Below are 10,024 nucleotides of genomic sequence, written 5' to 3'. Positions count from 1 at the left end.
TAAACAGTTGCTAACGTTTTTCATCTGATGCTATAAAAGGTATATTATTACTCTCATTTTACAAATGAATAAACTAAGACTTAAAGATAAGTTGAGAATTAGCTTGCCCAAAGTTATCCAAATGTTATGTGATGGAGCTATTTGATACAGTCAGTTTAACTTCAAAGTCTGCAATATTTATTATACAACACAATGTCCAGCAGTTAAAATATAGTGTTATAAATGCAATTACACACAGAGAGACATGCATACACCACCCCCTCCACACACACAACTCAGCATGCATTTTTGCCCCACTACTTTGGCCCATTTAAATACAACCTCTGTTATTAAAATGACTTTAACAAATTGCCCTGTATTTTAATAAAGATAAGAAATTACAGGAAAGGTTAGGAGACTTGCTAGCTTTGGTAATATTCATTTTGCAAAGAAGACAAGGCTCATTTGGGATTAGCATTTTTTCTCAAGGCAAAACTGCTATGCCTCATGGTCCAAAAACCTTATCATATAAGCAGATTAATTTTAATAGGGCACTTTGGCTCATATTGTTATTTTTATGCAACTATGTTTTGAATCACCACTTTAAAAGCAAACAGTCTAATTTTCTTTTCCTTAAGCTTCTTTTTCATTTTCTCCATTCTGTAAACAAATGAGCTAGTATTGAATACTTGAGGGAATCGGAAAGAATAGGAAACCTAGAACCATGCCTTTTCAGACTTCCAATAAGAAAAAACAAATTATGTGACCAAAAATTGGCAAAAAATATAGCCAAAGACTTACAAGTGATGGGATAACTGTCTGTAATATATGTCTTGTGGAAAAGTTGTTTACATTCATTCTCTGAGGCCTGCCAAAGATCGCAAAATAAGGATCCTAAGTCTTACTGGGATTCAGAGTCTTTATTTATTCATATGTTTGTAGGAAATAAAAGTACACATTTAATGAAAATGTCTCTTTCCAACAATAAAGTGGGCTGCCTTGGGAAGTTTCCAAGTCCTGCCGTTGAAGATGACTGGGTCAGTTGGTTGAAAATGACCTGAAAGTGAAGCAAATACCCTTTAAAGTCATTCAAGGCCTCTCTGAGGTTTCTTCCAGTACCAAGGTTCTTCAATTCACACATCGATGGGCGTGCAGTCATCTATGCCAGATGGTGTTCTATCACTTCACTTTCAACATCAGCCAATTGACCCTAGTGACTTGAGCCTCTCCACTGTCAACTCTCTAGATCAGGGACCCTGCAGGCCATGGATCAAATCTAGACACCCACAAGTTTTAGTACTGCCTATCAACTAAGAATGGTTTTTAACATTTTCAAATGGTCAGAAAAATTCAGAAGAGGAATGGTGTTTCATGACATGTAAAAATTATATGAAATTCAATATCCAGTATCCAGAAAGTGTTATTGGAACACTCCAACATTCATTTGTTCATGTATTGCCAATGGCCACTTTTATGTTACAGCAGAAGAGTTGAATAGTTGTGACAGGTACCATATATCTGCAAAGCTGAAAATATTTGTTTTCTGGGTCTTTACAAAAAATGTTTACTGATCCCTGCTTTAAAACATAAACCTATAAAGGCAGGCATTGTGGTCTTTGCTGTCTGTCTTTGAAGCTTTACTGTTCAGCACATAGTGGCTTCAATGTTGTGGTTGTTGAATGAATAAGTGAGTCAAAGATGATCGTGTTCAAAATTTACAAAAAGTAGTTAAATCTGACTATAAACAGTTTCATCTTCTAGAGAGACCACCAAAAGCTTCTATCCTTCTTTCTAAACAAGCAGAAGTACATTGTATGCAAAAAGGAGATGCAACCAGAGACAATATTGAAGTATCGTGTACCTGTACAGCATAATGCCATGCTTCTATTCTGATTGGCCTGGGCTGTACCTCAGCAGTCATTAGCAATTTTGGAAATCACCCTGGACACACTACAGGTTATTATCTTAATAACTTATGACTTATTCAGACCCTGCTGAATTCCCAAAATTCCTTGAGAAACTTTGTCTTTTCTTGCCTTAATCAGTTGGCGAATTGAATTCTCTCTGGAGGAATAATTGGAGGGAATTATTCTTTCCTTTCAACACAGAGAGAAAGCCAGCTCAGCAATCCAATGACACTTGCTGCAGGTTAGATGAATGTCAACACCTCCTCCTCCCTCCACACAAAAAGAACATTAATACATGAAGTCACATTTAACAAAAATCTTGCAAACATTTCAGCAGCAACGTTTTTGGAAACCCATTTTAGAATATTAAAGTGTGTTAAAGATGCTTACACTAATTCTCATCTCCCCTCCCAGCTTTTTTAAACTGTTAGCCACATAGTACTAATTATCCAGCTGGCATTGTTGCAACAGAAGTTTTCCAAGTTGCCTCCCCAATTTGAAGCTGTCAGGAGAAGTGCTGAAGACTTGCATTTACTCCTACAGCTTGGTGCTCTAATTAAAGCAATAAATACGGTTCCCTTCAAGGGAGAAGTAGGCAGGGAGGAAAGATCTCTTCCAATCCATTGGTCTCACAATGTAGTTTGTAGGATTTAAATTCCAATTTACATAAGACCACGAAAGAACCTTTACACAGAGACAGCAGAAGAAAAAGGCAGCTACTGGGTAGAGGCAGAAGGGAGGCTAGCTCCAATCCCAAGGCCAGAGTAGATAGGAGATGGGATGTCCTCTGAGGGGCAAGGACAGCTGTCTCATGAGTTTTCTTATCGCTCATTAGTTAGAACCAGCCTGATATGGTTTAGAATTACAGACATCTCAATGATCATTTGAGTCACAATTAGTATATGGAATGAAGCACACAATTTTGTTTATGTGTTTGTTTGATATTTGCTTTATTTTTATTTGCAGAAGAAAAAATGGTGAGTTAAAGTTCTTGTCACATTATTGCCTGATCCTTTTAAATAATTTTAGACATGGAGAACAGTAGAAAGAAGAAAACACCTTTGTCACCTTAAATCTTCCACCAAGAAATATCCATTATTATTAGGGGACTATCATATCAAATATCATCTTTATATGCATAGAATAGTAAACGGATTCAAAAACTTATTTTAAAAAGATCATGCAGTGATTTTGCATAAAAGCATTTATTTTGACTTGATTTTCATAGAAGGGGGAGAAGATAATGACCTTATTTCTTGTTTTCCAAAAATATCCCTCTAAGACTGATGAAAAGCTCTTTAAAAGTTGAAATCATTATGTCTTTGATTTTTTTAGCAAATTTCTGTTTTGACCCTATCAATTGACTTTATCAAAGAAAAATCTCACAACTTCTCCTACCTCTTCTAACTGCATTTTTAAATTTTTGAACTAATTTTATTATGTTTATCATTATCTTTATTATATTTTGTCACATGAGTAATCTGTTCCATAAATATTATTTGCATAATTGGCTTATATTAGTTTTAGATTTAAAAAGATTCAGTACACACCACTAATACTTTTTTATTATGGCTCCTTCAGTTCTCATTTAATTTTTTTTTTTTTTGCTTTATGCTTTTAAAGCAGAACTTGTCACCAAGTGCATGTGTATATTTGGGATAAGAAGGGTTGTTTGGTGCTGAAATGCTTCATGTCTGAGTATATCTAATTGTTGTCTTATACTTGAAATACATACTGGCTCTATTCATTATTTTTAGATACACTCCTAGAACTTTATAGAAAGTTTTCAAAATTGAGTGCTTACCTGGGAAAGAGAAATGTCAATCTGATTTCCCTTTTCTGGCTCTTGTAAGCATTTGAGTTTGTGACACCTGACTCTGGTCCAGCTCCTTCTTTAGACAAAAAAAAAAAAAAAAAAAAAAAAAAGCCAACTAATTTTAAATACAGATTCTCACTAGAAGTATATAAAAATACTTAATCTTTGCCATTCTGATAAAGAAAGAAAATTATATGACACTGCTGCTTTAACATGCATATCTTTGATTTTTAGGATGGGTTGAATTTTTTTGTAGATTACTTGATTACTATCTATATTGGTTTTTATAAAACTTAGCAGAGGTCCATCCGGTCATTCACACATAGATCATACATGTACATTAACATAATAATAATGTAACTGGATCAGTTTAATGAATCAACTGTATGGAGGTCAGCATACCATGTTAACCTGATTAGATCATTCTGAACCCAGCAGGGTAATATGATTTTTGCTAGTAGCAAAATATATAGAATAATGAAACTTTATAACAAGACTACTGCAGGGTATTCTAATAATACAATGGTTTATAAACACTTTCAGCAGCGAAATTCTGTTGGTTTTTTTTTTCTTTTTTATTTGAGACAGAGTCTTGCTCTGTCGCCCAGCTGGAGTGCAATGGTGTGATCTGAGCTCACCACAACCTCTGCCTCCCTGGTTCCGGTGATTCTCCTGCCTTAGCCTCCCAAGTAGCTGGGACTACAGGCACACGCCACCATGCCCGGTTAATTTTTGTATTTTTAGTAGAGTTGGGGTGTGAAATTCTTTTTAAAAAACTCGTACACCAAAACCTAGTAAGTAAAACAGATAAGGTATATGTGCTGTAAAGAAAATAAAATAGGGCAGGGGAAGAATATAATTCAGCCTGGTTTTTCTCTTTCTGACTCTTAGGTAACTCAAAGAACCACAAGACGCTGCAACTCACAATTTGAAGATGGCGCCATAATTTTATACCCTGAACCTGTTCTTTGCTCGGGACACAGAACAAGGATAGATACATCATTCAGAGCCTGTTTTCTGACCACAGGAGAATGTACCAACAAATTGAAAACAAACAGATCACCAGAAAATTTCTACTCTTTAAAAAATAGTCAATATACTTCCAAATAATCCACATCAAAAGAGAATTAACAAAAAATGATACAAAGAATTTGAGCTAATTAATGATGAAAGTACTGCTATTAGACAATGTGAAGTAAAGCTAAAGCTATTAATGATAAAATTTATAGGCTTAAAGTGAATATATTAGAAAATATGAAAGTATCCAATCTAAAAATTTTGAAAAAAAAAAAAAAAAACACCCCAAGGAAGTGAGGAAAAAAACCCAGAAATCTTAATGTGAACAAATTGATAAAATAGAAGACAAATTTATTAATATAAAAATTAAACAATAAAATGGTTCTTAGAACAAAACAGGCTAATAAAGTTAATGGACTCAGCTAAAAAAGCTGATCAAAAACAGAGAAGGGGAAAACCCCTTAATATCAGACATTAAAATGAAGTCATCGCCACAGATACATGTTGCAGATATTACTAGATAATAAAAGGATATTAACAACTTTATATAGGTAAACTTGAGAATTTCAGTGAAATTGACACCTTTCTAGAAATCCCCAAAACTGAAATGAGAAGAAATAAATATTAATAATTTCATATATGTTAATTAAATTGATCTATAATTTAAATTCTTTCTATTAAATAATCTCACAGACTAGAAGGCTTTCCCAGTGATTTCTCCCTGACATTTAAGGAAGAAACACCACCAATTTCTCACACACTCTTCCAGAGATTAGGGGAGGAAATGTTTAGGATTGGGGAGGGGAATATTCTCATCTCAAGTTATCAGGTCAGCATAACTTGGTATTAAAATTTGACAAGGACATTACAAAAAAAGGCAATTTAAAAGACAACAGACTAATGAACATAGATGCAAAAATTTTAAAAATTAGTCTAAATATTAACAATTAGAATTCAGTGGTATATAAAAGGATAACATAACCAAATGAGAGTTTGTTCCAAGAATGCAAGTCTATCAGGTGTATATTGAGACACTAATATTGTATAACAAACTACTCTTAATCTCAATGGTTCAAAGCCATAACCATTTGTTTCACCTTCAAGTCTGTAGGTGGGCTTTTTAGTTTTCTGGACTTGCCTGGCTTCTTCAAATGTCTAAAGACAGCTGAGGGGAGTGTAGATTGGCTTTAAAAAAGAAAGACTGGAGAACCTATTTGGAAGTATCCACTAATGCTTAACACATGCATATCCTGCAAACCAGCAATTCTACACCTAAGAAATGCATACATATTCTCTCAAAAAATCTGCAAGATTGATCATTCATAGCTGTGTTATTTGTAATAGCTACAACATAAAAACTATCAAAATATCCATCTAGAGTAGGATTAATACATTATGGTATATTGAGAGAAGAGAATTCTATTTAACAATAAAATAGTTGCTACAAGCAACTGCTATGGTCTAAACGTTTGCATCTCTGCAAAAGTCATATGTTGTAAACCTAACCTCAGAGGTGATAATAATAGGAAATGAGGACTTAAAAAGGTGATTAAGACAGGAAGCTTCTACCCTCATAAATAGGATTAGTGCCCTTATAAAAGAAGCCCCAGAGATCTACGTTCTCCCTTCCACCTTATGTGGACATAGCTAGAAGGTGTCATCTATGAACCAGAAATGAAGCCTCACCAGCCACTGAATATGCTGGTGCCCTGATATTGGACTCCTCAGCCTCTAGAACTGTGAGGAGTAAATTTCTGTTTCTTATAAGCCATTGAGTTTATGGTATTTTGTTATAGTAGCCCGAAAGGACTAAGACACAATAAAACCTATTATTAAACAAACTAAACCAGACCCCCCCCCCCAAAAAGTATCACATTATTTATATTAAATGTAAAAATATGAAAACCCACTCCATGGATTTAGAAGTCAGGTTAGTGACCCCCCCCACCCCCCCACCTGGAAAACTGTGACTGGAAGGAAATGCAAAGAAGACTTGGGACTTGCGATATCCTCTTTCTTCATCTGGGGCCAGGTTACTTGGACATGTTCAAGGTGTGAAATTTTGAGTTATGCACTGAAGTGTGCCTTTCGGTGACTAAGCTATGCCTCAATTTTTAAAAGGTAATTTTATGATTCAAGATATATAGAAAACACAGAATATGTAAATATAAAATATAGAAAGCATAGAAAAGTCATACAGTGAAGAAAAAAATGCCATTAGGGAATGAATGACAGATCACTGAGTGAGGTGATACACCTCACTCCTACATATAAAAAATATATATCATATATTATGTATATATACTTACATATGTGCATATATATTTCTGGGTGAATATACATATTCATACATATACATACATGTACAACATATACATACCTATGTATGTTTTACACATAACACGCCATATGTAATATACATATACATATATAACATGTATATGTTAAGTATTTGGGTCCAGAATATACAAAGAAAAGATAAATACAGACAAATGTATCTTCCCTCAAATAAACCAAAGACTTGAACAGCCCTTACAAAAGATGAGGAAATTCAAATTCCAATAAACAGAATTTTTAAAGATATTCAGCTTCTTTCATCACCAGAAAAATATGTATTGCAACTACCAAGAGCCTATACTCCACATAAAGAATGGCTATAATGAAAATTATTGTCAATATCAAAAGACAGCATTGTTGTGGAGCAATAGGATGGTTTATGCATTGCTGGTAGAAGTAGAGATTGGTGTAAAATTTTGAAACAATGTGTAGTACTAGGAATACTGTGCAGCACTGTGCAGACTCTAGGACCAGCAATTCCACTTATAGCTATATGTCAAACCAAAATGTTCTGTTTGCATAGGTTCTCCAACATGTATAGGAATGTTCATAGGAAAACTATTCATATTAGCCAAGAACTGAGAAGAAAAAGTATATTAATAGTAGAAAAAATAATCTATGGTATATCCTAATAATAAAATATAGAATTAGGAGAAGGAACAAACTATGGCCTTACAAAAAACCACAGAAACCTTTAAGTAGCATGATATTGAGGAATATAATGTATTTTGCACTATTCTATTTATTTGAAGTTCAGAAAACAGACACAACTAAGTAGTGTTGACAGTGTAGATAGATAGTGGTTAAGTTTGTGGGAAGGTTTGTTGAGGGGGAGCATGATGGGGCCTCTGGGGTGCTGGCTACGTAGGTGTGTTCTTAATGCTGTACACCTATGCTATGTGCAATTTCCTGCACATAGCTTGTGTTTCAACAGGTTTTTAAAGTAAATACTTGTATAGGACAGAAAACCACCATAAGCAAAATTAAAAGGCAAGCCACAAACTGAAAGGTAATATTAATACATATAATATATGTTAATGTTATGCTAGATGTATAACATATGTTATAATATGCAACATATATACATGTTTTATATGTTAAAATATGTATATGTTATAAATTTATGTTATAATTTAAATATATGTTATGTTGAATATTAACATATGTGTTAATGTGTGTATAACAGATAACACATAGCATATAAATAAATGCTATATATAATAATATAACTATATGTTAATATTATATGTGTAATATATAACATATAACTATAAATATATTTATAACATGTTATAAATATGTAGGTAACATGTTTTATATAAATAACATATATGTTATACAAACTTATATATGTGTTATATACATATGTTTATATAAATAGATATGTTATATTTAAAATATAAATTCATATGTTAATATATTATAAACAAACCTATGACATATGAACATAACCAATAATGAAAAGACAACTATTCTTTTAAAAATGTGATAAATCTGTAAACAGTTAATTTGCAGGTGGTAATTAAAGGAACCAAAACATTAAAACATATTACACCTCCCCAGTTATCAGGGAAATGTAAATTAATACCAAAATGGGATACCTTTTTATATTTATCAGATTTGCATCAATCTGACAATGCCAGTAAATGCTGAATGAAGTGGTGGATCAATGAGAAGTTTCGTAAATTCTAGTGTCTTAGCCCAGGCTGTTATAACAAAATACTGCAGACTAGGTGACTTAAACCATAGACATTTATTTCTCAGCGTTCTGGAGGCTGGGAAGTCCAAGACGAAGGTGCCAACAGATTCTGTTCTTGGTAAGGGCCCTCTTGCTGGCTGGCACACAGCTGCCATCTCTCCGTGTGCTCACATGATCTCTTCTCTGTGTTCATGCTGACAGAGAAAGCTCTCATTTCACTTCCTCTTCTTATAAGGACACCATAAAGCCTCCACCCTTGTGACCTAATCTAAACCTAATTACCTCCCAATGGTCCCACCTCCAGATACTATCATACTAGGGGTTGAGGCTTCAACACATGAGTTTGAGGAGGGCACAGATATTCAGCCCATAATGGCTGGTTGGAGAATAAATTGGTGCAATCACTTACAGGAGAAGATCTGCAGAGCTGTTTATTCAACAGTGTCACTCCTAGATGAATTCTCTAGAGAAATACTCAGACCTGGATAGAAGAAAACATAAAATGATATTAAATACACTAGGAATGAGTGATTAGAAATGACCAAAATATTCATCAATAGGAGAATATATAAATTAATTATTATACAGTAAAATCTCTCTAAAACACAATAAATGAGGTTCAAACATTCAGCCAGGTAAAATAAGGATTTTAGTTATGAGAGTTGCAATGCTTGGGTCCCACTATCTATGGTTTGGCAGTACCTGGTGAAGTTGTATGACCCAGCTTAAGTATCAATGGGAGTGTTTCTTGGTCTTATATTTGGAATAAAATTCCAGGAGAGTGGTTACAGTACCAAGACTTTTCCAGTTCTTTGTCAGCCCCTTTTGTTTCAGGGTTGGGTTCAATGAAATTATGCTGAAAGGGTATTGGAGATAAGAAGACATACTCTTGTCTTATTCTTCAAAGATAAATTCCATTGCACCTGAATTTCACACTTACTCCGAGATTTTAGTATATATTACTTCAACAGAATAATATATAACACGTAAAATGTATGAACTGGAGGTACAAATGTCAAAATGAAAATATCTCAAAAATATAAAGTTGAGTGAAAAAATAAATTGCAAAACAATATGTCGAGTCTGATAAAATTTGATTCAACCCAAATTCCAAAACTTGTAGGATTATACTGTATTATATTTTTTGATATATAAGTAATATAAGTCAAAAACAATAATATGATGACACACAGCAGCTTCAGGATTGTAGCTACCTCTGGAAGGCAGGGAGATGAGATCAAGATAGTACATACAGTGATTTTCAATTGT

The 10,024-nt window shown here is 33.7% G+C and overlaps 1 protein-coding gene across 1 annotated transcript in view; it reads right to left on the bottom strand.

The window, feature by feature from the left end:
* Positions 1-912: 912 nt before the first annotated feature.
* Positions 913-10,024, bottom strand: part of PCTP (phosphatidylcholine transfer protein) — a 132,576-nt gene continuing 123,464 nt past the window's right edge. The window contains exons 8-10 of the mRNA XM_033183580.1: positions 9,165-9,236; positions 3,691-3,778; positions 913-1,036 (exon numbers count right to left, since the gene is read on the bottom strand). The gene's annotated coding sequence lies outside the window, so the exon portion shown is untranslated. The remainder of the gene's footprint in view (positions 1,037-3,690; positions 3,779-9,164; positions 9,237-10,024) is intronic.

The sequence above is a fragment of the Trachypithecus francoisi genome, unplaced genomic scaffold, assembly GCF_009764315.1.
Source record: "Trachypithecus francoisi isolate TF-2019V2 unplaced genomic scaffold, Tfra_2.0 Lachesis_group20, whole genome shotgun sequence".
In the NCBI taxonomy this organism is placed as follows: domain Eukaryota; kingdom Metazoa; phylum Chordata; class Mammalia; order Primates; family Cercopithecidae; genus Trachypithecus; species Trachypithecus francoisi.
This window is presented reverse-complemented; position numbering and strand designations above follow the sequence as displayed.